This window comes from Scyliorhinus torazame, chromosome 4 (genome assembly GCF_047496885.1).
Source record: "Scyliorhinus torazame isolate Kashiwa2021f chromosome 4, sScyTor2.1, whole genome shotgun sequence".
NCBI lineage: Eukaryota > Metazoa > Chordata > Chondrichthyes > Carcharhiniformes > Scyliorhinidae > Scyliorhinus > Scyliorhinus torazame.
Window position 1 is genome coordinate 236,710,022 of NC_092710.1, and position 27,788 is coordinate 236,737,809.

The 27,788-nt window shown below is 43.7% G+C and overlaps 1 non-coding gene across 1 annotated transcript; it reads right to left on the minus strand.

The window, feature by feature from the left end:
* Positions 1-3,131: 3,131 nt before the first annotated feature.
* On the minus strand, positions 3,132-3,325 carry LOC140415708 (U2 spliceosomal RNA). The gene has a single exon (XR_011944627.1). It is a non-coding gene; the product is annotated as a U2 spliceosomal RNA (small nuclear RNA).
* Between the last annotated feature and the right edge of the window lie 24,463 nt (positions 3,326-27,788).

Consider the following 27,788-nt stretch of genomic DNA (forward strand, 5'->3'; position numbering starts at 1 on the left):
GGGAGTAGTGAGAAACAAATTGTTTGTGAGAATTGAGTAAAGGGCAGAGTTTAGCCTCAAGGAAATTTTCAAACTTGAGCTACAGCCTGACTAAAGTTATATTTAAGGGGCTGTTGCTTTGCTTGATTTGACAAATCTCTCTGCAAATTCCCTTTGGAGGACTTCAATTCTATTCCTTATTGGGTTATTGATTCCAGCATAAATTGCAACTTCTGGTTTCCCTTTCTAATGTAATTTCCATCCACTCACTCAATCTGAAAGCTTCATTTCCCCATAGCTACATAACCCACTCCATAGATAGGGTCTCTGGGTTTCTAGTCATTTTCTGGGAATAATCTGGCAAGCAATACATAAGGAAGTTGCATAAAATATCTCTGCAGAAAGATATATAGCCTACTCTCCATATTTATTTTCTGGGATGGCAAGTCATCAATATCCTTAACTTATTTGCCACCGGTTCCTAACATGATGCAACAGGATGACATATCCCGCATCCATCAGTTTGCAATCTACAATGTGTATGACAACAAGTAGTATTTATATAGCACCTTTAATATTGTTATGAAATACATTTATTTTCCATGTCCCTTTGTGTTGTTAGCAGACTATGGGGATTGTAACATTTAAGGCACAGGATGTTCTACTTCTTGTTACATTTGTTCCTGTCTGGTAACAAGAGCACTGTTGGAGTGTTTTGATAGGTCACCAGATCAGCTGAAGGGTCACTGAACAGTCAGTTTTAATCCAAGAGAGATGTCCCAGAGGTAGAGGGAAAAGGGAGGGGACAGGTCCCAAAAGAAAGTCCTAGGTAAGCGACAAAGACAGGGGACAGAAAGAAGTCCCAGTTTAGTCAGGAAAAAAGAAAGGAGCAAAGAAACAATCTTCAAGCTTTAGAAAGGGTTGTGGGGAGCAGACTTTAAGTAGAGAGGACTGTTGAGGAAAAGGTACCCCTTTGGAGCAGTAGTGCACTGCTTGGCATGACCAAATAGCTGAAATTGTGCTTGTGAGTTGATGTTTGAATATACTCGGGAATCCAGGACAACAGAACCTCAGAAGGTGAGATTGAAACCACGTGAGGTGGGCCATCCTTTAAGCTGTCCAAGTTGGAGTGACTTTTGGAGGGAATTCCAAGGTAAGATCTTCGAAGGTGAAGATTGGAAACCCTTGTGAGAGAGACAGAGTTTCAGTGACCAAAGAGAAAATGCTGAAAAATCTTTCCAGCATTTTCTCTTTGGTTTCAGATTCCAGCATCGCAGTAATTTGCTTTTATCCAGAGTTTCAGTGAGATTGGTTGACTCACAATGTGACTAATGCCTGGGTAGGTTATAGGGAAATTCATGGAATCTATTTTGGTCGAATTTGGAATTTATTGTATAGTGTGGTGCGTTTGGCCACAGTTGGTTTGTTAACTCACATGTACCTCATACTTAACATGAATATTAGAGTATAATAAGATTTATATTGTAAATTGTTTTACCTTTCTGACCTTGCAAAGTTTATTTCTGTTTATTCAAAACTCGTGGAATCTTGTGGCTTTCTTCACTAAGTAAGTGTCTTAAAACTCAAACTTTGCCTATTTTAAACAAAACATTACTGGTCCCAAACCAGTTCTCACCAAGAACTTGGGGTCTGGCCAAAGACCATAACAACATAATAATACATCCCAAGACACTTCCTCGAAGCAGAATAAAGCAAAATTTGGCACTGAACCAAATTGCATCAAGTAATTAACAAGCCTAATGGAATGCTATCCTTTATTATGAGAGGACTCGAACATAATAGTAAAGATGTAATGCTTCAGTCATACAGGGCATTAGTGATTCCACATCTCAAATACTGTGTGCAGTTTTGGCCTCCTTCGAATCCGTAGAATGCCTCAGTGCATAAGGAAGCCATTCAGTCCATCGAGTCAGCAGCAACCCTCCGAAAGAGCATCCTACCTAGACCCACTCCCCCGTCCTATCCCCGTAACCCCATAACCCCACCTAACCTGCACATCTTTGGGTAATGAGAGGCAATTTAGCATGTCCAAACCACCTAAACTGTGCATCTTTGGACTGAATTTTCCTTATTTAAGGAAGTATGTAAATACATTGGAGGCAGTCCAGAGGAGGATTACTGGATTTATACCTGGAATGGCCAGGTTAGATGAGAAAATGTTGGACAGAGTGGACTTGTTTCCACAGGACTTTCAAAGAGTGAGTGAGGGGTGATTAGATTGAAGTATCTGAATGGTCTTGACAAGGTGGATGTGGGAAAAAATGTTTCCTCTTGTGGGCGAGTCCAGAACAAGGGACACAGTTTAAAATTAAGAGTCGCTCTTTTAGAGTTGTGAGACTTTAGAACTCTCTTCCTCAGAAGGCATTGGAGGCAGGGTCATTGAATATTTTTAAGGTGGAGGTAGATAGATTCTTGTTAGGCAAGGGAATCAGAGGTTATTGGGGTAGATGGGAATATGGAATTTGGAACACAAACAGATCATGCATGATCTTATTAATTGGCAGAGCAGGCTCACAGGGCCAAATGGCCGACTTCTGCTTCTAATTCATATGTTCGTATAAGGAAATATTAGGGCAGATGGCCAAGGACATGCTCAAAAAGATAGTTTTAAAGTGTATAGGGAAACAGAGAGATTACAGAAGAACCTCTAGAGCTTAGGGCCTTGGCAATTGAAGACTTGGCTACCAATGGTGGAGCAATTAAAATCAGTGATGCTCAAGAGGCCAGAATTGCAGGAGTGCAAAGATGTCGGAGGGTTGTGGGACTTAAGATGCATAGAAATAGAGGAACAATGCAATGGAGCAGTTTGAGAATTTTATAAACAAGTCAATGTTTAGCTGGGAGCAGGTTTACGTCAATGAGCACAGGGATGAGAGGTGACTGGGCCTTACTGTAAGTTAAGACACGGGCAGTGGTATTTCAGATGATCTTATCTTTACTGAAGATAGGAGGTAGGAGACCGACCAGGAGTGGATTAGAATAGCCAAGACGAGGGTAGATAAGGGTGAGAGTTTCAGCAGCAGTTGAGCTGAGACAGAGTTGAGTGATGCTATGGGGGTGGATGTGGGCGCTGTTAGTGATGGTGTGAGAAATGTTGGAAGCCCATCCTGTGGTCAGTTATTTTTCTTTTTTTCTTTTTCTGAGTTACCAAGCTAGGGCTCAGAGTGTGGGTCAGGGGCGAACCCCTGATCCAGCTCCTCGCCTGCTCCAAAAAACTAATTCAAATTGAATCGAATTCATGGTCCCCACAAGAGAGACATACCAGATCAGAACCAAAGGCTCAATCTACAGACACTTGATCTTAGCCAAAAGGCCGAGAAGCGATCCTGTGGTCAGTTATGACACCAAGGTTGGGAACAGTCTAGTTCAACCTCAGACAGTTATCAGGGAGAGGGCTGGAGTGGGTGGGTGAGAATAAAGTTTATCATTGGGATTGAAAACAATTGGTTTGTTCATCCCAATATTTAATTGAAGCAGATTTCTGATCATCCAGTACTTGAATTCAGACAAGTAATCTTATAATTCAGAGACAGTGGAAGGATCACAAGAGGCAATAATGAGGCAGAACTGGGTGTCACCAGACTACATATGGAAAACTGATGTTATGTTACCGGATGCTCTTGCATGGGGGTAGCAAGTAGATGTGATATAAGAGGAGACCGAGGGAAGATCCATGGGGGACAAGAGAGGTAACAGTATGGGAGTGGGAGGAGAAACCATTGAATGTAGTTCTCTGGATATGGTTAGGTAGTTAAGAATGGAACATACTGAGTGCTGTCCCACCCCTTTGGACAATAGTGGTGAGACAAAGAAGGAGAATAGTGACATCAATTATGTCAAAAGTTATGAACAGGACAAGAAAGACAAGGAGATATAGTTTACCTTTGCTACCGTCACACAGGATGTAATTTGTGACTTTGAAAAGTGTTGTTTTGGTACTGTGGCAGGGGTGAAAATATGATTGGAGAGATTCAAACATGCAGTTCCGGTAAAGATGGGCGCAGCTTTGGGAGACAAACAGTCTGCTAATATTTTTTGCCCAAACTAACAACTATTATGTAATGAAAGCCAACAGTCAGAATGCCCAAAGGGTTGTAGGAGCAGGAGTAGGCTTAGCTGCATCACCCCTTTAATTATTTTGTAGATTTCAATGAAATCACCTTTCAATCTTGGAAACTCTAGAGGGTACATGCCTAGTTTCCCCAATCTTTCATCATAGGACAGTCCGGTCATCCCAAGTCTGCTGAACATTTGTTTCACTCCCTATATGGCAATAATATCCTTGCTAAGGTAAGGGGACCAAAACAGTACACAGTACTCCAGGTGTGGTCTAACTAATCAAACTTCTGCACATTTGAAGCAATACTTTGCTACTCCTTTACTCAAATCCTCTTGCGGTAAAGGCTAACACACCATTAGCCTTCTTAATAGCTTGCTGCACCTGCATGTTAGTTTTGGGTGATTTATTGACAAGGACATCCAGGTCCCTTTGCTCATTTACACTTTCCAATCTTTCACCATTAAGAAATAGACTCTACATCTGTTCCTGCTACCAAGGTTTGGGCGGCATTGTGGTTAGCACTGTTGCTTTACAGCACTAGGTCCCAGGTTCGATTCCTGGCTTGGGTCACTGTCTGTGTGGAGTCTGCACGTTCTCCCCATGCCTGTGTGGGTTTCCTCCGGGTGCTCCGGTTTCCTCCCACAAGTCCCGAAAGACGTGCTGTTAGGTAATTTGGACATTCTGAATTCTCTCCCTGTGTACCCGAACGGGCGCTGGAATGTGACGACGAGGGGCTTTTCACAGTAACTTCACTGCAGTGTTAAGCAAGCCTACTTGTGACAATAAAGATTATTATTATAAGTGGATAACCTCATATTTTTCCACATTATTGTCATCTGCCATGTTCTTACCCACTCAAGAAGTCAGTCTGCATCCTCTTAAAGCTACTTTACATCTTCCACACAAAAGACATTCCCACCTAGATTTGTGGCTTCACAGTGCCAGGGTCCCAGGTTCAATTCCCCACTGGGACACTGTCTGTGCGGAGTCTGCACGTTCTCCCTGTGTCTGCCTGAGTTTCTCCGGGTGCTAAGGTTTCCTCCCACAGTCCAAAGACGTGCCAGTTAGGTGGATTGGCTTTGATAAATTGCCCTTAGTGACCAAAAAGGTTAGATGGGGTTACGGGGATAGGGTGGAAGTGAGGGCTTAGTCGGTGCAGACTCGATGGGCCGAATGGCCTCCTTCTGCACTGTATGTTCTATGTTCTAATAAAGGGGGAAAAAACTCCTTTGGAACTGTGAATCATCACGCCAATTGTTCTGCCGGAGAGTGGATTGAAGTCTTTATGTAATCCACCAAGCCTTTCAACATCATGTGGATATAGGAGCCCAGAGACTGAATGGCAATTCTAGCTTGCAACAAACATGAAGGATCAACTGGCTGTGCAGGTGACCAATTGCTCCATGTTAGATTGCAGGTGTTAAAGCAATGCCACAGAAGCCTACAGAAGCTGGAAGTAAAATCATCTAACCTTTTGGGAATGGTGTGACAGCTCCTTTACTTGTCTTTCAGTACTTCGTACAGTTGCAAGTATGGAAAAGTAGAATTCCTTTGGAGACCTGTTTGCTTTCTGCTCCTAAACTAGTTTTGCTTCTCTCCCTTGCATTATGAGTCATTTAATCCTGCAGAAAGAATATAAAAGAGCCAGCGAGTTGGTGTCAAAAGAATTGTGCATATATGTGGGCCTTCTTCATACAGGTTGAATCCTGAGAGAGAAATAGCAATTTATGAATGCCTGGTTAGAATGAAAAGTAAGGTTGTATAAAGTAAGGTTGTATAGTGACCACTTATGGTTGATAAAGAAGTATGTGGTGCAAGGGAGGGAAATGTTCGGAGTGCTGGGTGATGGAGTTGGTGGTGGTGGAGGTTGCTGTGGTCAGGTGCAATGCTGATAAATGGAAATAGAAAGTCAGCATCTCTGTCCTTATCAGAGATCATTCCTTTCCACACATCTTGAGCACTTCACCAATGCACTATTTAACCACCCCCCACAAACAACCCCGCTTTGTGCTGCTGTTTGGGAGGGATGGGACGAGTGGCAAGTGATAGAGTTCTTCAAGAAGATTATCCTTCTCTTAGTCTTTATTCAATCATTCAAAGTATTCAGAAGGACCTAGAAAAAGAGGAAAGAGATAACAGTTAGTATGGTACTGTTAAGCAACACATCGTAACAGAGACAAAAACAGAAAATGCTGGGCATTCTCAGAGCAGGTATGACAGCATTTGTGGAGAGAGAACAGAGCTAACGTTATGAGTCTGGATAACTCTGATGTAGTAACAGACGATTGACATCACTGTGTAGTATAAGGTTGTCAAGCTGCTTGAATGAATGATTGCTTGAGGTCGAGTAAACATCTTCTGAATACAGCCTCCAGCCTGAACAATTTTCTCTCTCTATTTCTCCCTGTATCTCCAAGAAAAACCTTCTCTGATGCTCAGAACCTTCTCATAAGGGCAACACGGTGGCATAGTGGTTAGCACTGTGGCATCACAGCGCCTTGGGTCTCAGGTTCGATGCCCCGCTGGGTCTCTGTCTGTGCGGAGTCTGCACATTCTCCCTGTGTCTGAGTGGGTTTCCTCCGGATGGTTTCCTCCCACAGTCCAAAGACATGCAGGTTATGTGGATTGGCCATGCTAAATTGCCTACAATGTCCAAAAAGGTTAGGAAGGGTTATTGGGTTGGGGGATAGGGTAGAAGTGAGCGCTTAAGTGGGTCAGTGCAGACTCGATAGGCTGAATGGCCTCCTTTTGCACTGTATGTTTTATATGTAAGCTACCTCCTTACTCAAGTCCTCAATCACACCGCTAACCTTAATCCCATTACACTGACCTCTTGATATTTTTCTGCAAAGTACCATGAGATATTTTGTCATTAAATGTTCTTGTTGTCATCATAGCAAGAAAGGAGACATTGCTGGAACTAAATTAATGAAATTAAGTGGACACAAGTATATGAATATTCAGGAAACACAACCATAACACTTGGTTCAATATACAGATTTCAAGTGGAGGGACTATCAAGCAGAAAGATACATGGATGAAAAATAAAACAAATATCGATGTGATTAAGAGACACAGAAATCCCAGAAAATTGATAATACTTGACCGTAAGATTGAGGACAAACCACAAGAAACGTTCAAACAACTGATGACTAGGCACAAACTAAATTTATTCATGGGAAGGAAGGAGGGTTCAACAAAACCTCAAGTTCAATGGAAGGGAAGAAAAATTAAGATTAAAAGAAGTCATCAATAGGTATACAACAATGTTTTATAAAGTAAAATCAGACAGAGTGTAAATAATATTGACGATAACCAATAAAGAAATTAGAAAAGTGAAAAATTTATGTCATCTTGCTTGATACACTTGCAGGTTTTTAATGAAAAAAGTGATTGAAAGATAGGAATAAATATGAGAAGAGAAAGTAAAGATATCCTGGTGGAGGTTGAGATGGTGTATTTTCCCCCTCAGCTTCTCACTGCTGCTTGGTTAGAAGAATGGATGGGAGGAGAGGGAGTAATCTGTGTGCAAAATAAACCAACAAAGTCAAACTGTTTGAATGAAATTTCTTCTATGGCACCAGTTCTATCTTTACTGACAGTATCAGCATGTCCTGTCTTGGCATAAGGCAGTCGGCACCTGAGGGAAGCTGTGTCTCCACCTCACATTTGCTGCAAGTCTCAGCACCGCCAGGTACTCAACTAGACAATTGGTGTTACGATCTGCAATGACGATTTGAAAGGATGGTGGAATCATAGTCAATAATAACTTTCAAAAGGGAATCTGATAAATACTTGAAAATAAACAATGTGGCAGGGTTGTGGAGAAAGAATGAGGAAGTGGAACCAATTGGATGTTTTACAGACTGTAGGCATTGCTTAGGACACTAACCTGAGGAACTCCTGTAGCGATGCTCTGGCACGAAGATGATTATCTTCCAACAACCCATTGGCTTAACTTTTACTAGTTGTAATTTCCCTAATGCCACATTCAGATAAGCGCTGTCTTGATATCAAAGACAATGGGCGGGATTCTCCGTTTCCCAATGTCAATTTCGTAATTGGCAATCGGGCAGAGAATCCATTTTTACGACTGAATAGGTCTGGGAGTTTAATGTCCAAGGATCTGGAGAAGTAACTGCGGTTCGGCTAGGATCATCAATCTGGTAGCGAGCGTTGAACTTGAACTTGCTTCTGGTCGTGGTGCTGCAATTGGAGATGGACGTTGCCGGAGGGCCAGGTCCAAACGAGGTCAAACACATGGCAGTGTCTCGCTTTATCCTTGGGGAGTTTTGCACTCTTTTGGGCAGTCCTTAGGTTTGGACCCAATTAATTGGGCAGTTCTCGATCACTGCCTTCGATTTGAGCCAATAAAGGGGCGGGTGCCTTGATGGCTGGGCGTGTACTAAGCGGTCATTGACCTTGCTGTTATGTTTCCTGAGTAAAGGGAGTGGCGCCGAAATGTCTGGGCTTGTATCGGTTACCTGAGTATGGATCCTTTGTCTTGCGGAGCTGGGCCATTAAATGTTAATCGGTTGGGGGTTTCGATGCTGTCTGGATTCTCTGCTCACAAATATACATTCAGGCTCTGTGCCAGCCTGAATCTTACATTGTCCATATTTTCCGTTAGGCTTTGCAAGCGTCCATGTTTCTTGTTGTAAGTGGCCATCCCAGATGGCTACAGTCCGTCCTCTTGATCCTAAACGCGAAGCGTGATTGATCACACTACTGAATCTTCTTCTGTTCTCTGGTGTGCCGGGTACCCTTAATCAAGGACAGGTTCTATCCTACTCTGTCCTATGGATTGGAACATATACCTAAGTTTCCTTTTAATACATCACATATCTATAAAAAATTCTAGGGGGGCACGATAACATTCAATCATACATTTCAACTTCTTTACACAATCAGGGGGACCTCTAACTGTCCTTATCTAAACTACACTTATGCTGCTAGCTAATAACCAAAAGAACTTATATTACAGTACAAAATAAACAATAGCAGCATCACATTTCTACTTGACACTTATGCCATTTACAGAGAAAGTAATTTGTCTTGAAAAAACGGGGAATCTATTAGGCAGAAAAGGGTTCAGAAAGTCCGAAAACAGGAGCTCTGAATGTATATTCTGGGGGGCGGGAGGCTCTCATTCGCCATTTCTGAAGTCTGGGTGTCTGGACGACACTGCAAAGTATTGCTATAATCAATATGGCTCTACCGTGTAAGAAAGGGAAATACCACTTTATGATGTTATCGCACCATGTGGGGGTATCAGTGGCTGTTCCTCTGGGTGGTGTAGTGTCCGGGCTAGGGGTATCGTGTTGGGTGGTCATGTTTAGAGCCTGTGTGGTGAAGGATATAGGGGCTGATAACGCACGGAACTGTAGTGATCCAACGACGATCATGACGCAGGTCATCAGGTCCGTCTTCATTTTGTCTTTGTCTTCCTCTGTCTCCTGGTATATTCGTATCTTCTTGGGGGTACAAGCAAATATCTGTTATTATCTTGTTGTTTAATATCTCATTTGTCAGTCTGTTTCTCTTTAACATCAATTTCCCATTTAGAATTGTCACCATATGTGACTCCCTCATTTTTTTTTTAAACCAACCATTTGGGAGACAAGACATCCGAGAAAGAAATTGTGTCACAGTGCGAGCAATCTCGCAGCCTGTGGTCAATGCGCTGAGCGGGTGGACAATTTCTCCATCTTGAGGTTTTTTCTGGCAGAAAATTTGTTTCAACCAAGTGTTTGGACATGTAAATAGTAGTTGGGGGTTAGCGACCAAAGGGTCGCCCGAAAGCAAACAAAACTGTGGCAAAGTGCATTCTTTAAACCACACGATGAAAAGAACAGTAAAAGAGTTTCAAAAAGAATTTTCCGAATGGGGTGCGTATGAGCCGCGGTAGGGCAAGAATGGGTGGAATCCCCCATTGCTCCACTACCCGAGCTTGGCTGACGAAATACATAGGGGGTCCTCAGGAAAGGCGGGGATCAGTGCCGTTACTCCACTGCCTGGGTGACCTTACAAGAACGGAAAGAATTTGAATATATATGGACTTCCGATAAACTTGTTCCTTTAACCACCATGTGGCGTCAAGAGGGTATTTATGATGGTATCAAGAAGTTTGGAATGAGATCGACACACAAAGTCATACAAGAGACAAACATTCAACATTAAAAATAAACTAAAACAAGAAAGCGGGCAGACTCCATCAGAGAATAGGACATCGTAAATCTCAATGGTTCCTTTCTCTCATCATCTGGACACCTCAGGGTTGCGTTCCAAAAAGGGTCGTAAAGGGTTAGCATGGTGGGAGTCAGACTCTGAGTCGTCACCATCTCCCGGTTACCAAACTCGTGACTGGAGGTTCTGTGCCAAGGCGGCGTGGGCCGATGTGGGATCCATCTTGCCGTTTCTTATCACGGTGCCATTGTTTCTTATCCTGTAGGGCAGTAGAGACAGGGGGGGGGGGGGGGGGGGTCGCTATCGTCAGGCGGTGGGTCAAGTTCTGGTAGTGGCAAATAAATGGTCTCTGAGGGGCCGAACATATCGTGGTCGGTGTCACAGGGGCTGTAGTGACTGGGGCCTGGTCTGTTTTGTCATTGGTCGGGGATTTCAAGTACGTACATCGTGCTTTCATAGAATCATAGAATCATAGAAGTTTACTGCATGGAAACAGGCCCTTCGGCCCAACCAGTCCATGCCGCCCAGTTTTTACCATTAAGCTAGTCCCAGTTGCCCGCACTTGGCCCATAACCCTCTATACCCATCTTACCCATGTAACTATCTAAATGCTTTTTAAAAGACACAATTGTACCCGCCTCTACTACTACCTCTGGCAGCCCATTCCAGACACTCACTACCCTCTGAGTGAAGAAATTGCCCCTCTGGCCCTTCTGAATCTCTCCCCTCTCACTTTAAACCTATGCCCTCTAGTTTTAGACTCCCCTACCTTTGGGAAAAGATGTTGACCATCTACCTTATCTATGCCCCTCATTATTTTATAGACCTCTATAAGATCACCCCTAAGCCTCCTACGCTCCAGGGAAAAAAGTCCCAGTCTATCCAGCCTCTCCTTATAACTCAAACCATCAAGTCCCGGCAACAGCCTAGTAAATCTTTTCTGCACTCGTTCCAGTTTAATAATATCCTTTCTATAATAGGGTGCCCAGAACTGCACACAGTATTCCAAGTGTGGCCGTACCAATGTCTTGTACAACTTCAACAAGACGTCCCAACTCCTGTATTCAATGTTCTGACCAATGAAACCAAGCATGCCAAATGCCTTCTTCACCACCCTGTCCACCTGCGACTCCACCTTCAAGGAGCTATGAACCTGTACTCCTAGATCTCTTTGTTCTATAACTCTCCTCAACGCCATACCATTAACTGAGTAGGTCCTGGCCTGATTCGATCTGCCAAAATGCATCACCTCACATTTATCTAAATTAAACTCCATCTGCCATTCGTCGGCCCACTGGCCTAATTGATCAAGATCCCGTTGCAATCCTAGATAACCTTCTTCACTATCCACTGTGCCACCAATCTTGGTGTCATCTGCAAACTTACTAACCATGCCTCCTAAATTCTCATCCAAATCATTAATATAAATCACAAATAACAGTGGACCCAGCACCGATCCCTGAGGCACACCACTGGTCACAGGCCTCCAGTTTGAAAAACAACCCTCGACAACCACCCTCTGCCTTCTGTCGTCCAGCCAATTTTGAATCCAATTGGCACCCCTCACCCTGGATCCCGTGAGCTTTAACCTTCTGCAACAACCTACCATGCGGTACCTTGTCAAAGGCTTTGCTAAAGTCCATGTAGACAACGTCTACTGCACTGCCCTCATCTACCTACTTGGTCACCCCCTCAAAAAACTCAATCAAATTTGTGAGACATGATTTTCCACGCACAAAGCCATGCTGACTGCCCCGAATCAGTCCTTGCCTCTCTAAATGCTTGTAGATCCTGTCTCTCAGAATATCTTCTAGCAACTTACCTACTACAGACGTTAGGCTCACCGGTCTGTAGTTCCCAGGCTTTTCCCTGCTGCCCTTCTTAAACAAGGGCACAACATTCGCCACTCTCCAATCTTCAGGCACCTCACCTGTGGCTGCCGATGATTCAAATGTCTCTGTTAGGGGACCCGCAATTTCCTCCCTAGCCTCCCACAACATCCTGGGATACATTTCATCAGGTCCCGGGGATTTATCTACCTTGATGCGCTTTAAGACTTCCAGCACCTCCTCCTCTGTAATATGCACACTTCTCAAGACATCACTATTTATTTCCCTTAGTTTCCTAACATCCATGCCTTTCTCCACCGTGAATACCGATGAGAAATATTCATTCAGGATCTCACCCAACTCTTGTGGCCCTGCACATAGATGTCCTTGTTGATCCTTAAGAGGCCCTACTCTGTCCCTACTCTGTTTCGCTATCGCTATCGCTAGCGGCCGAATCAAGTGTGAGGTGGAAACTCGTCCCTGGGGGGCAGAGTCAAAGTCGTGTCCGTGGATGTGCTGTCCTGGCTGGGGTGGGTTGGATTCAGTTGCCAGTGGGCGGGTCTTCGTTGTCTGCTATCACCAGTGAAATGTGGTGTGAGTGGCTGCACTGCGTTCCATAAACCTTAAGCTGGTTTATATGAAACTATCCTGACTTTCCATTTGGATACGTAATCTTATAAAGTGAGGGGCTTACTTTGTCAGAAATGGTTAGGGTCCTGCAAATTTGGGGGAGAGGAATGAGCTCGGATTGTACAGGGAGATCATGACTTGCTGTCCGACTGTATACTCTACCGGGTGTACTGTTTTATCAAAGCAGGCATTACTCTGCTTTTTCCTAGCGCCTAGTTGAACAGCTGGAGCGAGCTGTGCTGCTTTAACATTTTCCATTATGTTTTGGACCGCTTTTTCATGGGTCAGGGCGATGACTGCGGGGCTGGCCAAATCAAGTCCAAATAAATGCTTCATGGGGCGCCCGGTCATGAGATGTGGGGGGTGTATCCTGTCAAACCCGACACCGTGTTTCTAATAAACATCAGTACGAATGGGAGGACTGTGTCTCATGTCGTGTTATGTTGGTGCACCATCTTCCTAAGTGTTGCCGTTAGGGTTCGGTTCATATGTTCCACAATGCTGCTGGATTGTGGGTGATAGGCAATGTGAAACTTCTGTTTAATTCCGAAAATTGTTAGGACGTTTTTCATTACTCTTCCTGTAAAGTGGGAACCTTGGTCCGACTCAGTACTACAGGGGATCCCCATCTAGTAAATATTTGCTGGGTTAGAATTTTTGCTGTCGCTTTAGCTGTGTTTGTCCTGGAAGGAAATGCTTCTACCCATTTTGTGAAGGTGTCGATCACGACCAACATATATTTAAAACCATTTCTGCAGGGGAGGAGGGGACCAATGTAATCTAATTGTAAGTTCGTCCATGGGCCATTAACAGGGCGGGTGTGTCTCAGCTGACCTTTCTCTGTCTGGGTTGTTCTGGGCGCAAATTAATTTGCGATGATGTCGTGGGTTACATCAGTTTTTAAATCGGGCCACCAGCAGAGAGGTCTGAGGTGGGTAAGGGTGGATTTTATCCCTTCATGTCCGTGTCCATCATGGAATTGACAAATAATCTGGTTCATGTCCTAGGTGGGGACCACATAAATACCATTCTTTAATATGATTCCGTCGTGTACCGTAAAAGTGTCTTTGAACCTATCATAGGGAGCTGGGAAGTTTCCTTTGAAAATTTCCTGAAGCATGTCATCTTCCTTTTGTGCCTGTGCCAAATCCTGAATATTGGTCTGTGAGACCGGGACCGCATGTACTGGGGCACTCCGGGGGTTGCCAAAAGTGGACTTGTCTTGAGCCTGCTTTTGCTAGGGCGTCTGCTTTTACGTTACCAGCTGGGGAAGAACGATGATGGCTTCTAACCTTTATGATGCCATATTTACAGTCTTTAGCTTCTTTGAGAATGTGCTTTAGTAATGGCGCTGAGGGTAGGAGTTTTCCGTCGGCGGATACAAATCCTCCAGATTCCCACAGGGGCAAGAATTCCGTCAGGCAGTTGCAAACATATAAGCTGTCCAAATATATGTCTGCTGGGGTCGGGAATGAATCAGGGTGCTGCACAATGTATGCAATGGCTGCTAACTCAGCTGCCTGCGAACCTATATGTCCTGGCAATTGGAACGATATCTCCTCTAATGCGCATCCCTCCGCGTCTTCTACATATATGCCGCATCCTGTAATCCTTTTTCCATTTAGAATGGTGGAGGAGCCATCGACATAAATTTTTAGCGAATTATCTGTGGGCTGGGTTCTCTGTGGTCTGATGCCTGTTTTCGTCGGTAACGATTTGGGAATAAAGGGTCCTGTGTTGTGCTAGGCTGCAATGATTTCACACTCATGTGGGGTTCCTGCATATTGCAAATTATCGGCCAGAAACGTGTGCGTCTTTGTCCTCTTTACTGTGATGCCGCGTCTTTGTAGGAGTTGGGTCCAGCGCGCTGCTCTAACTTGGCTAACTGGACCGCCCTTCAGCCTACCATCTAACAGTAGCTGTGTCGGGGTGTGCTCGGTCAAAATGATTACGGGGTTGAGTCCTGTTATGTACGCGAAGTACCGAACAGCCCACAAAACTGCGAGCAAGTGCCTTTCGCAGGCAGAAAAGCCTTGCTCTACTGGATCTAAAACTCGTGAGGCATAGGCTACGGGTCCCAAACAATCGTGCCTTTCCTGGAGAAGTACGGCTGAAAGGGTTCGGTCGGTGGTCGCTACCTTTATTGCGTATGGGGAGTGTGGACCTGGTGCCTGCAAAGCGGGACCTGTACTTAGGGCGCATTTCAATGCATCTACAGCATCCGTGTGCTGTGGAAGCCATTTCCATGGTGCCTGTTTCTTAAGGAGCTCGGAAAGTGGGGCTGCCTTTGTGGCAAAACCGTCTATATGGTTCCTGCAGTAACCAACCAGTCTTAAAAATGACCAGAGTGCTGTAACACTACGGGGCAAGGGCAATTTAACAATTGAATCGATACGCTTTTGCTCTATCTCACGCTTACCATGCGTTATGACTGTACCTAAATAAGTGACCTTTTCTTGGGAAATTTGGGCTTTTTTGGGGTTGATTTCACATCCGATTTCTTTTAGGAGACCTAATAGTTCAGAGAGAAATGAAATGTGCTCTCCCTTGGTGTCAGTCTGTAGGAGCAAGTCGTCCACATACTGAATGCGGCATACTGGTCGGGAAAATTTCGATAACCCATTTGCCAATTGTCTGTGAAAGATGGAGGGGGAGTTGTGGAAACCTTGTGGAAGGCATGTCCATGTGTATTACTATTCCTGGAAAGCGAACGCAAATTTGTACTGGCACCTTTTATCCAATGGAATGGACCAAAAGCCATTGCTAATGTCCAGAACCGTGAAAACGTTTGATTGTAGTCCCTGCTTTAACATGGTCTCGGGACTCATGGCAACGGTGGGGGCTGCTAATGGAGTTACTTTGTTTAATTCCCTATAATCGATGGTCAGTCTCCATGAACCATCTGGTTTTCTTACGGGCCAAATCGGGGCATTGTTTGTTGAGGCTACGGACCGAATTACACCTTGATTCAGTAGACTTTGAATTACTTTAGCTATTTCTCCCTCGGTTTGCTGTGGAAAACCGTATTGTTTCTGGGGGTTAGGATCGGGACCTGTAATGGTGACCACTCCTGGTATTTTACCGCAATCGTGCTTGTGATGGGCAAAAGATGCTTTGTGTTTCTTCAAGACTTCCCTAACTGTTTTGTCCATGGTAATGGTTTGTGGATCAAACCAGTAATCTCCCACTGAGCTAATCCTGTGTTCGTAGTTTCCTACTGTGAGCGTGGCGGAGGCTCGTGCTTCACTAACCATTTTCCACACACACTTATTTACGGGGTCGAAAGAAAGGTTGTGGGAGCTCATGAAATTTATCCCCAAGATGTGCTCTGTTGACTGGGGTAAATCTACCAAAATGACTGAGTGCCTGGTTCGAATGGTACCGATCTGGATATCCACAGGGGCTGTAAAGTGTCCCTGCTGGAGATGTCCTGTAAATCCACTAAGAGTGATAGTGCCTGTAGTGGGCCATATATCTCGCTGGTACATTGTGGAGGAGTTTAATGTGGTTCGGGACCCTCCTGTGTCCCAAAGCAACTCCACGGGGTGTCCCCGGACTGTGCCTGTGACTACCTGTCTTCCGGACTTGTCCCAAAGTGTGTCGTAAACCCAAGTTGGGGAGTCCGAACACCGTCAATCGGTGCCATTTATGGTCAAATTATCTGAACGGGCGCTAATGCTGTCGATAGGCCTGGCATTGTTCCGAGGTGGGCCATTTGTGTGCTGATTCCGTTGCTGTTTTGGGGAGGGGCATAGCATTCTCGGGCGTAATGTCCCTCGTGTCCACAATTGTAGCATTCCTGCGTTTTAGGGTGCTGCATGTTATTTCGACCTTTGTTTATCCATGCGGGGTCTTGATGTGTCCTTACTGGATTCATGTTTGCTTCTACCTTCTCCTGCTCTGCCTTGTTATGTAGGCATTGTTCCCAAGCTCTAGATAGTCTCTTCAGAACCCACACTTCATTGTGTGCCGGGTCTGAGGGGTCATAATTTGCACATGCCTTTTGGCCTGCCTCTGTGGCGTGGGAGACTAGAATACGGGTCCATTTGGCCGTATTGTCTGCAGTTAAATGGGCGCGAGCTAAATCTCCAAATACTGCTGTGAAGTGTATCGAGAGGCATCCAGCAAACGCTGTTGGATGCTCTTTTTTCTGCCTACATCGGTTGAGTCCTTCTACGGGATCGCCTCTATTATAGCCAATTGCATATAGGATGGCTGTTTTCATATCCTGGAGGCTACCTCCTCCTACATTTTGTGGGTCGGGAAGGGCTGAACTAACAGATGGGTCAAGGCTCATTACTATGTGTTTCACTTCTTCTTGCTTGTCCAGACCGTACATGACGGTCTGTTGGCTAACTCGCTCAAAGAAATGGTGTGGGTCTGATGTGGGGTGAAAGGTTTCTATTTTAATCATGGGCATCCCTTAACTGGGTGATGGTTAGTGAGGTGGTGTACACAAAATCGGGTTGGTCTTCTGTCGGTACTCTGCGCTGCGTGTTGACTGGATTCATAGGGTTGGGTGCTGCCTGTGCAGTCGGTGGTGCGGGTGCTTTCCTTTTCGGGGCCTGGGGGGCTCTATTCTGAATTTCTGTTTCGTTTACATTTCGGTGGGCCGTTTCATTAAGTTCCTGCCAATTTAGCCCTGTGCTAAACAGCCCCTGTGCTCGTAGGGCTGCCTTTAAGTCCTCACATTGACCAAGGCAGGCCAGCAGCACAGTTCAATTCCCGTATGTGGGTACGTAAGGCATTCCATTGCCTTCATTGCCATTTCTACGATTATGTCTCTGTATCTCTACCGTGAATTTGGGACGGGGGAATAAAGCGGTGATGCAAACAACGGGTATGGCTTAAGCTATTTTCCGGTTCACACAACTCCCGAAAGTTGAAAAAAAATCTAACAAGTTTACCTTATGTCCCTTGTTAGTACGTATGCAAATTACACACTTCCGAATCTTGGAGGTTTGATCGATACTGGTCTTACACTTGTGGTTTGTTTTACTTTTCCAATTGGATTTCTAATTCAAATGTTTTGTGGGTTCTCTCGGAGTGACAAAATCACTTCTGGGTCGAGTCCCGGCGGAGTCGCCAATAAATATTGCTATCTTTACTTGCTCTAAATATGGCAGTCAATAAGGTTGCCCTTCTTAATATGGATATGAATATGATATGCTCTCAGAGTCGCCAGGTATCAAATGATACCGCCACAAGGTTCAACCGGGTATCGGTCAAAGAGCCAAACAACCAGTTAGTTAGTTCAAGATCAATGGTACTTTATTTACACACAAGATTAACTTACACGTGCAACATAAACACTACGAGCTAAACTACACCTAACACTATGACAACCTGTACTTAACTTCAGGCACCCGGCTTAGGTCAGAGGATCAGTGGCCTTTGTTCGAATCTGAATCTGCTGGGTCTGGAAAATAACTGCGGTTCGGCTAGGATCATCCATCTGGTAGCGAGCGTTGAACTTGGACTTGCTTCTGGTCGTGGTGCTGCAGTTGGAGATGGACGTTGCCGGAGCACATGGCAGTGTCTCTCTTTATCCTTGGGGGATTTCGCGCTCTTTTGGGGGGTCCTTAGGTTTGGACCCAATTAATTGGGCAGTTCGCGATCACTGCCTTCGATCTGAGCCAATAAAGGGGGGGTGCCTTGATGGCTGGGCGTGTCCTAAGTGGTCATTGACCTTGCTGGTTATGCTTCCTGAGTAAAGGGAGTGGCGCCGAATTGTCTGGGCTTGTATCGGTTACCTGAGTATCAATCCTTTGTCTTACGGAGATGGGCCATTAAAATGCTAATTGGTTGGGGGTTTTGATGCTGTCTGGATTCTCTGCTCACAAATATACATTCAGGCTCTGTGCCTGCCTGAATCTTACATTGACCACATTTCCCTTTAGGCTTTGCGAACGTCCATGTTTCTTGTTGTTAGTGGCCATCCCAGATGGCTACACCGGTGGGGGGTTGGAGAATCCCGCTGGAGATGTTTCAAGCATCATGAATCTCACGAGATGCCCCATACCAAGTCGGAGCAACGAGGCCACTGAATCTTGCCCTAAATCATTATTTTGTCTCATATTTCATGGTAGAGGAAATTAGTACAACCCCAATAGTAGCAGGTAATGCAGAGGTGGTAGAAAACGATGATTCCCCACTCTACCATTACCACCAAATTAGGGGATCAACCCTGGTTCAATTCAGAGTGCAGGAGAGCATGCTAGGAGCAACATCAGGCAGACCGAAAAATGAGGTGTTGACCTGGTGAAGCTACAACATAGGACTACTTGTGTGCCAAACAGCATAAGCAGCAAGTAATAGACAGAGCTAAGCGACTTCACAACATATGCATCAGAACAAAGCTCTGTAGTCCTGCCACATCCAGTCATGAATGGCGGTGGACAATTAAACAACTCACTGGAGGAGGAGGCTTCACAAATATCTCCATACTCAGTGATGGAGGAGCCTAGCACATACGTGCAAAAGACAAGGCTGAGACATTTGCAACAATTCAACCAGAAGTGCCGAATAGCTGATCCATCTCGGTCTCCTCCGGAGGTCCCAGCAACACAGATGTCAGTCTTTAACCTATACAATTCACTCCAAGTGATATCAAGAAACGGCTGAAGGCACTGGATACTGAAAAGGCTATGGATCCTGACAATAGCACTGAAGACTTGTGCTCCAGAACTTGCTATACCCCTAGCCAAGCTGTTCCAGTACTGTTACAACACTGGCCTCTTCCCGGCAGTGTGTAAAATTGCCCAGGTGTGTCCTGTACACAAGAAACAGGACAAATCCAACCCAACCAATTACTCCCCAATCAGTCTACTCTCCATTATCAGCAAAGTGATGGAAGGAATCATCAACAGTGCTATCAAGCAGCACTTACTCAGCAATAACGTGCTCACGGATGCTCAGTTTGGGTTCAGCCAGGGTCACTCAGCTCCTGACCTCACTACAGCCTTGGTTCAAACGTGGACAAGAGTGCTGAATGCCAGAGGTGAGGTGAGAGTGATTGCCCTTGACATCAAAGCAGTATTTGACCAATTATGGCATCAGGGAGCCAGGGGGAAAACTCTCTGCTGGTTGGAGTCATACCTGACACAAAGGAAGATGGTTGTGGTGGTTGGAGGTCAATCATCTCAACTCCAGGACATCACTGCAGGTGTTCCTCAGGGTAGTGTCCTCGGCCCAACCATCTTCAGCTGCTCCATCAATGACCTCCCTACCATCATAAGGTCAGGAGTAGGGATGTTTGTGGATGACTATACAATGTTCAGCACCATTCGTGACTCCTCAGATAATGAAGCAGTCCTTGTCCAAATGCAGTAAGACCTGGACAATATGCAGGCTTGGGCTGACAAGTGGCAAGTTACATTTGTGCCACACAAGTGCCAGGTAATGACCATCTCCTACAAGAGAGAATCTAACCACCCTCCCTTGACATTCAATGGCATTACCATCACTGAATCCCCCACAATCAACATCCTGGGGGTTACCATTGATCAGAAACTTAACTTGATTAGTCACATTAATACTGTGGCTACCAGGGCAAGTCAAAGGCAAGGAATCCTACGGCGAGTAACTCACCTCCTGACGCCCCAAAGCCTGTCCACCATCCACAAGGCACAAGTCAGGAGTGTAATGGGACACTCTCCACTTGCCTGGATGAGGGCACTGCCAGCAATACTCAAGAAGCTCAACACCATCCAGGACAAAGCAGCCTGCTTGATTGTTCCCCCATCCACAAACATTTAAACCCTCCACCACCAAGGACAGTGGCAGCCTTGCGTACCATCTACAAGATGCACTGCAGTAACTCACCAAGGTTCCTTAGACAACACCTTCCAAACCCACGACCAATACCATCTAGAAGGACAAGAGCAGCAGATACCTGGGAACCCCTCCACCTGGAGGTTCCCCTCAAGTCACTCACCACCCTGACTTGGAAATATATCGTCGTCCCTTCAATGACGCTGTAGCAACATCCTAGAACTCCCTCCCTAATAGCACAGTGGGTGTACCGACACCTCATGGACTGCAGCGGTTCAAGAAGGGAACTCACCACCGCCTTCTGTAGGGCAACAAGGGATAGGCAATAAATGCTGGCCTAACTAGAGACGCCCACATCCTGTAAATGAATTTTAAAAATTGGGTGCCACAGGATTCGGTCCTCAGGCCCCAACTATTTACAATTTATATTAATTACTTGATGCAAGGAAAGAAAGTGCAATAAGCAAATTACACTAAAATAGATGGGATAGTAAGTTGCATGAAAAAATTAAGAAATTTGCAAATGGACATAGATAGGTTAGGTAAGTGAGCTAAAACCTGGCACATGGAGTTTGCCGCAAAGATAAAAAGGTATGGAGGGGCCACATTCTGGATCAGGGGCGGATCTACTATGAAACTAATGAAGCTTAAGCTTCAGGGCTGCTAATCCCAGAGGGGCCCCAGAAGTGACTTTAGTCCACATTGCTTAAACATTCTGGGTCTACTGTATGAAAAGGTTTTTAAAAAAAATAATAATATTAATAATATAGTGTAATTCAATACAAAATAATAGTTAAAATAAAAATAAAATAAAATAAAAATTAAAAGGTTATTAAAGTATCATGTAGGCTAGCCGTAAATGAAAAAACGCTCAAATTAAGGATGTTTCATTCTAAATATATTTAATATAAAATAATTATAAATAATATAAAACACTATTAACATTTATGACAGAAATACAAACAGTAGATGATGTGTCGTAACAAAAAAAGGGAGCCGTTGAAAAGGCAATCACAATGCTAACTTGAATTTTCAACGTGATAGCACTCGTGATAGCGATCTAGACAAGAATTTTTTTCAATAAAGTGTTCATAAGGGTACAATATTTTAATTACCCCTACTCAAAAATAAATGTTATATTTAGAAAAGTAAGGTAAGTAATAAAGGTGAAATAGTGTTAGATTAGCTTAAGCCTATTGTTTTTATGAAGAGGTGAATGGAAGGTAGGCTACGACCGCATAGTCTAGGCTAATACTATATTACAAGTATTTATGAAAAAGTAATAAAAGGGTGAATTTGTGTTAAATTACAGGTGTTTATTATGAAAAGTGTTCAAATAATGGTAAAATTGTGTTACATTGCCTTAGCCTATGAGTTTTGGTGGCCTAGTCTTGCCTAACTTAGTCTAGCCTAGCGCAGGCTAGCTTGAACATAGCCTAGTTTAGCCTATTTAGCTTATTTATTATAAATCTTTAAAAATGGCGCTTTACTTTCTGAGAAGGGTTTTTTTAAAAATACTGTGGATCAACAACTTGAAGAACAGATGAGAAAAACTATGCAGTACTATTTTGAAGTAGTGAAAAGAGTTGTAGCTGTTATAAAGTTTTAAGTGAAAGAGGTTTGGCATTTAGAGGTCATGAGAAATGGAGCTCACCAAATAATGGAAACTTCTTATTGCAGAGTTCGACCCATTTTTACATGAACATCTCGAGAAATGTAAAAATGAAAAAGTAAATGCTACACTTACCTATCCAAACCTGTGTATGAAGAATTGATAGAAATCATGGGAAAACATGTGCAAGATGAAATTGTGAATCAAGTCAACAACCTAGACACCAAATACTACTCTATTATTGTTGACTCTACGCCTGACCTGACACATGTTGACCAGCTGGTAATTGTAGTTCGATACTGCTATAATGGAAAACCCTGTGAGAGATTTTTAACATTTTTACCAATAGAAAACCATTCATCCATGACCTTGTTCAACAAAATACAACAAGTCCTGGGTGAACATAAGCTTTGACTTGAAAATATCCGAGGTCAGTCCTACGATGATGCATCTAACATGAAGGGCTTGGAGAAAGGGCTGCAAGCACTCTTTAAAAACATTAACAGCTTTGCAGACTATGTACCATGTGCAGCCCATTCACTTAACCTTGTTGGAGAAAAGGCAGTGTCTACTGTACCTGAAGTTGTTGACTATTTTGGCATTTTGCAGGAGCTGTATGTTTTCTTTTCTGGATCTCCACGAAGATGGGGGATCTTAAACACACAGGGCAATCTACATTTTTCTCTAAAGAGCTAGATGGTTTGCATATTATGAAGCAGTCCGGTCAATTAAAAATGGATACATGGGTATTTTACAAACTCTCAAACTAATTTTTTGAAGACTCAGAAGGGAAACCTGGATGTAAACAAGATGCAAAGAGTTTATACCACAAGTTGGTAAAGCTGGAATATGCTATTTTAACAGTCGTTTGGGAAGAAGTGTTGGAGCATTTCAGCAAAACTCCAAACCCCTGGTTTTGATATATTTGAAGGTTATCTTCTGCTATCATCTTTACTTTCGTTTGTTAAAGAACTCAGAGAAAATTCAGCCGATAGGATTGCACGCTATGAATCAGAAGCAAAAGGTTTGTGTGAAGATATCACCTCAAGTTATTCTGATGCTCCCAAACGCATTGTTACAAGGAAATTTTCAGATGGAACAAGTGGTATTGCTTCTTTGAGAGGAGCTGACAAATTTAGGATAGAAGTTCTATATCAACTCTATGACTGCTTGACAATCCAGTTACGCAAGGGGATTGACCCATATGAGCAGATTGCAAAAAGGTTCAAGTTCCTCTCAGAATTGGTGAACAATTCTGAAATTGATGAGGACAGTATTAAACTTATAATATCGTATTACAAAGATGATATTGCCACAAATTAGTAAACGAGTGTTATCAGTTCAAAGAATATTTGCACCTTAGGAAATCCCAGAACACAGAAGAAAACACGCCATCTAAAATGCAATGCGCAAAAGTTCTTCAGCTTATTTGTGAGCAACACCTAATTGAAGTGTTCCCCAATATTACAGTTTATATTACAGCTTAAGCTGTACATGACAATGCCAATCACGAGCTGTGAAGCAGAAAGGAATTTTTCAAAGCTATCCTTTATAAAGAACAAATTTCGGTCTACCTTGACTGAAGAGCACTTAAATTCTTTATGCATATTGTCTCCAGAAAATGACATTGCAAGGAAGCTCTCATATGACAAAACTGTACGTGAATATGTTGCTAGAAAAAACAGAAAAAAGAGTATTTTGTAAAATGTGCTTCATGTAGTATGTATTCTCATAGGTGTCTAAAATAAAAGATTATATTGACTGGTCTTTTCTATGTTTTATTTCTTCATTCTATGATGCATCGTGCATGTATATAACATTTCCCTAATTTTCATCCCCCCATAACTCGAAAACTATAAGGCATTGGAAATTTTTATTCACACCAGTGACTTTGACATGTGAGATAATCCAGTACAGCAATTTTAATCAAAATCTGAGATGTAGTGGTTAAATTTTTTAAAAATTTGTGATCTGTCGTGGAACAACCCCATTGAAGAAGATAACAGTGGTTACCCAGACCTCGTTGCTGGCTGCAAAGGGGCCCCCATAACAGTTCAAGCTTCAGGGCCCCAAAAATGTAGGTCCGCCACTACTCTGGATTCTTACAAACACAATGTTAGATTTTATTAGGGATGTTGCTCAGCAATCTAAGGTGGAGGACTGAAGCACAGACAAACACTCTCTGCTGCTATCATTATAGATCACATGATGTTTCACCAGCAGGAATGCATTCACTGATACATAAAACCCCTCCCCCTTTATCGTTTAATACAATGTCAGCTACTTAACATTTTGACAACAGATCCCACTTTGCATCATTTCTTTACATAGCTAAATGAGGCAGTCTCGCTGGTGGACATCTATTCCTCTTAGGTTGCAATTGACATCCTGGAACCTGGCTACTCAAGACATTAGGAGCATCCACTTTTCCTTCAGGAGATAATCCCTGGGAAGTTGCTCCAGTGTCCATCTCTATAGTTATTCGAAAGCCTTCAAAAATATAATCTGAACCTGTCTCTGAATTTGTGTTCTGAAGAATCACTGTCTGACTTTTACAAGGGAAATACGGTTTGCGAATGCTCCGCGATTTCACTTTGTGAGGCTAGTAGCCGATCTGCATGACATGGCCAAGTTCTTTCATCTTCAATCTGTACGGTTTATGAAATTGTACCTGTCTTTGCTAGGATCACAGCAGATACCCATTTCTCGTTAGTGGTGTAGCTCAGTCATTTTCAAATTCAGAGTCTTGACCCATTGGTGGCACACAGGCGTGTGTCGGGAGGGCCGCAGGAGCCAACGGTCATGGCGTTCCTGATCGCGGGAAGCAATGTCCAACAGCCGCGACCGGCTTTTAAAAATGTCTGCGCGACCGGCTTTCACAATGCTAACCATCCTGAACATGCACCCCCCACAGCAGTGCGCAGGCCTGTAGCCCAGTGAGACAGACTGCCTTCATCTGACATCAGTGCGCTAACCCAGGAGCAGTTCTTTTTAAAAATAGATACATTCCTCTCTCCTAAAGCGGCGGCAGAGAACAGGTCATGCGCCCTGTACACTGATGTTACATGTTCTGGACTCAAGAAAGATTCCTCCATTTTGTAGCTGACAGCAGTGATGGTGTGAGCTCCAGGGCCTCTGGTGAACACCCCATTAAAAAGAAGCTGAAATCAGTAACAAAGCAAGATGATTTCTTGAGGTATGGATTTATTAGTTGTGCTAATGCAAATCAGATGCAAAGATCATGTGTGTTATATGCAGAGAAGTACTGGTAAATGGAAGATTAATACCCTGAAAACTTCAAAGGCATTTGAAGACTAAACATGGTGAGTTTGAGGACCAACCTCTTGATTTTTTTCAACAGATGCAGTGAGAACATAAATCATCAGCTGACATCCTTTGTAGAAATGTAACATTGAATGACAAAGCAAGTGAGAGCGTGAGGACCAAGCAGGCTCACCTGTCACATTTAAGGTAAGCGAAAATGGTGGGTTGTGAGGTTTGGGGGATGTGGGTCGCAAAGTTTGAGAGGTGTGGGTCGCGAAGGTCGGCTGGCATGGACTGCGAATGTTGGCCAGCCTGGATTGCGAAGGTCGGCCAGCATGGGTCTCGAAGGTTGTAGGGCATGGGTTCCGAAGGATGGTCGATTGGTTAAAATGGATCACGAGCAAAAAAGCTTGAAAAACACTGGTGCAGCTTCTGGCAAACACTCGCTCTCCTTTATTTAATACTCACTTTTTACGTTTTGTTTCCTCCTAGAAATCTGCTGTTGATTGACAATCTCTAAAGTATCAGGTGGCATTAACAAATCAAACTATGTTCTCAGTTTCCTTTTTAACAGCAGTATTGCTGGTGAACTCTATGTTGTGTGTGGTGTTCTGGTAAGACATTAAGAATTTGTTCACTCTTCTGCCAATGTACCTTGGTCCTTCAGTGCTTTGATGGAATGTTTCAATGATTGAATAAAATGTTTGGCGAACCCATTTGTTGCAGAATGGTAGAGCTGATGTTATATACTGTATATTGTTTCCTCTTAAGGTGTTCTTGAACTCCTTCAAAGTGAACTGACTACCATTAACACTTACGACTGCTCCTGTGTACCAAATCTTGTGAATATTTTGTCTAGCTTCTCAATGGTTTGTTCGGTCATGGTGGATTTCATGATCAAGACTTGTGGTCTTTTAGAGTGTGCATTCACAATCACGAGGACCATGTGACCCTCCAGTGAAGCAGATTAGCCTATGTGTATTCTCTGCCATATCTGTGTTGGCCATTCCCATGGGTGTAATGCTTGCAGTGGTGAGTGTTTCTTAGTTTGGCGCGGGACTGACATTGCCCTGCTTTCTCTTCAATTTAAGCATCTAATCCTCGCCACCAAAAATAACTGCGTGCCAGTTCCTCCATCGTCACTTCACCACACCATGATGTCCCTTGTACAGTTAGTCAAGGACTTTACTATGTAAGCACGGATGAATAATCACTTAGATTCCTCATAATAAAACTCCATTCTGGACTGTCAACTCAAGTATTGTGTGATGTAGGGCTTGAGGTCCGGATTTCTACTATAATCATTCATTTTTGGATCATAGAACATTGAACAGTACAGCACAGAACAGGCCCTTTGGCCCTTGATGTTGTGCTGAGCTTTGTCCGAAACCAAGATCAAGCTATCCCACTCCCTGTCCATCACCGGATCATTTCTTGCATACATCTGTATTTGAGATAAAGTCACAGGTACATTATCAATGAGTGACAAATACAGGATGTTGACAAGATATTCCTCAGGTCATTGCTTGTATTGTAACGGCAATCTTGACAAAGCATGTTGTTCTGACTTACAATATTGAATATTACACGTGTGTGCCGACAATATCAACCTACTAGCTGCTAAAGAAGGAATTACATGGCCCAAAGTTATCATCAAAGGTCGATGATCCGTAAAAATTAGTAAAATGATGTCCATAAAGGTAGTGGTGGAACATTATTACCCCGAAAATGATGCTCAAAGCCTCTTTTTCTATCTGACCGTAATTCGTTTCAACTTTAGTAAGAGTTTGTGAGGCAAATTCATTCCTTTCCTGAAGGCATTAGGTGCGCGGAAACTGCACCAAACCCATAGGATGACGTATCGCTAGAAGGTTGTAACTTCAGATTTGGATTGTAGTGAACCTACTGCTCTGACTTTTGTAAGGCATCTTTTACCTTATGATAAGCACCTTCGCATTCTTCTGACCAGTGCCATACACAACAAAGTGTGTAAAGGCTTTAATTGTGTTGTTACGTTCAGCACAAATTTTGGGTTAATATTCATCAATCCTGATAAACAACCTCAGTTATGTCACAGTTTGTGGACGTGTCAGATTAGAGGGTGACAGGGGCTGACACGGACTTGTGATAGGCTTCGAAATGAGCCAATTGCCCTCCATTATCTCTGAGAACACTGCAATTTAGTGGGTATCGCACTGAACCACTGAATTACCCTCCCTCCCTCCACTCCCCCCCCCCCCACTGCAACCCTCACCCCTCAGTCCCCATTTCTAAGTGGGTGTAAATTGCACTTCTGAGGACCTCAACCACAGGAAAAACTAGGTGGTGGCCACTTAAGTGCCTGATAGGCAATTGAATCCATCAAGCCTCCCACCCCCAGGACTGACAGGCATTCCCTGCCAGTTCTCTGATGGATGGGTGAGACTCTCTTTGG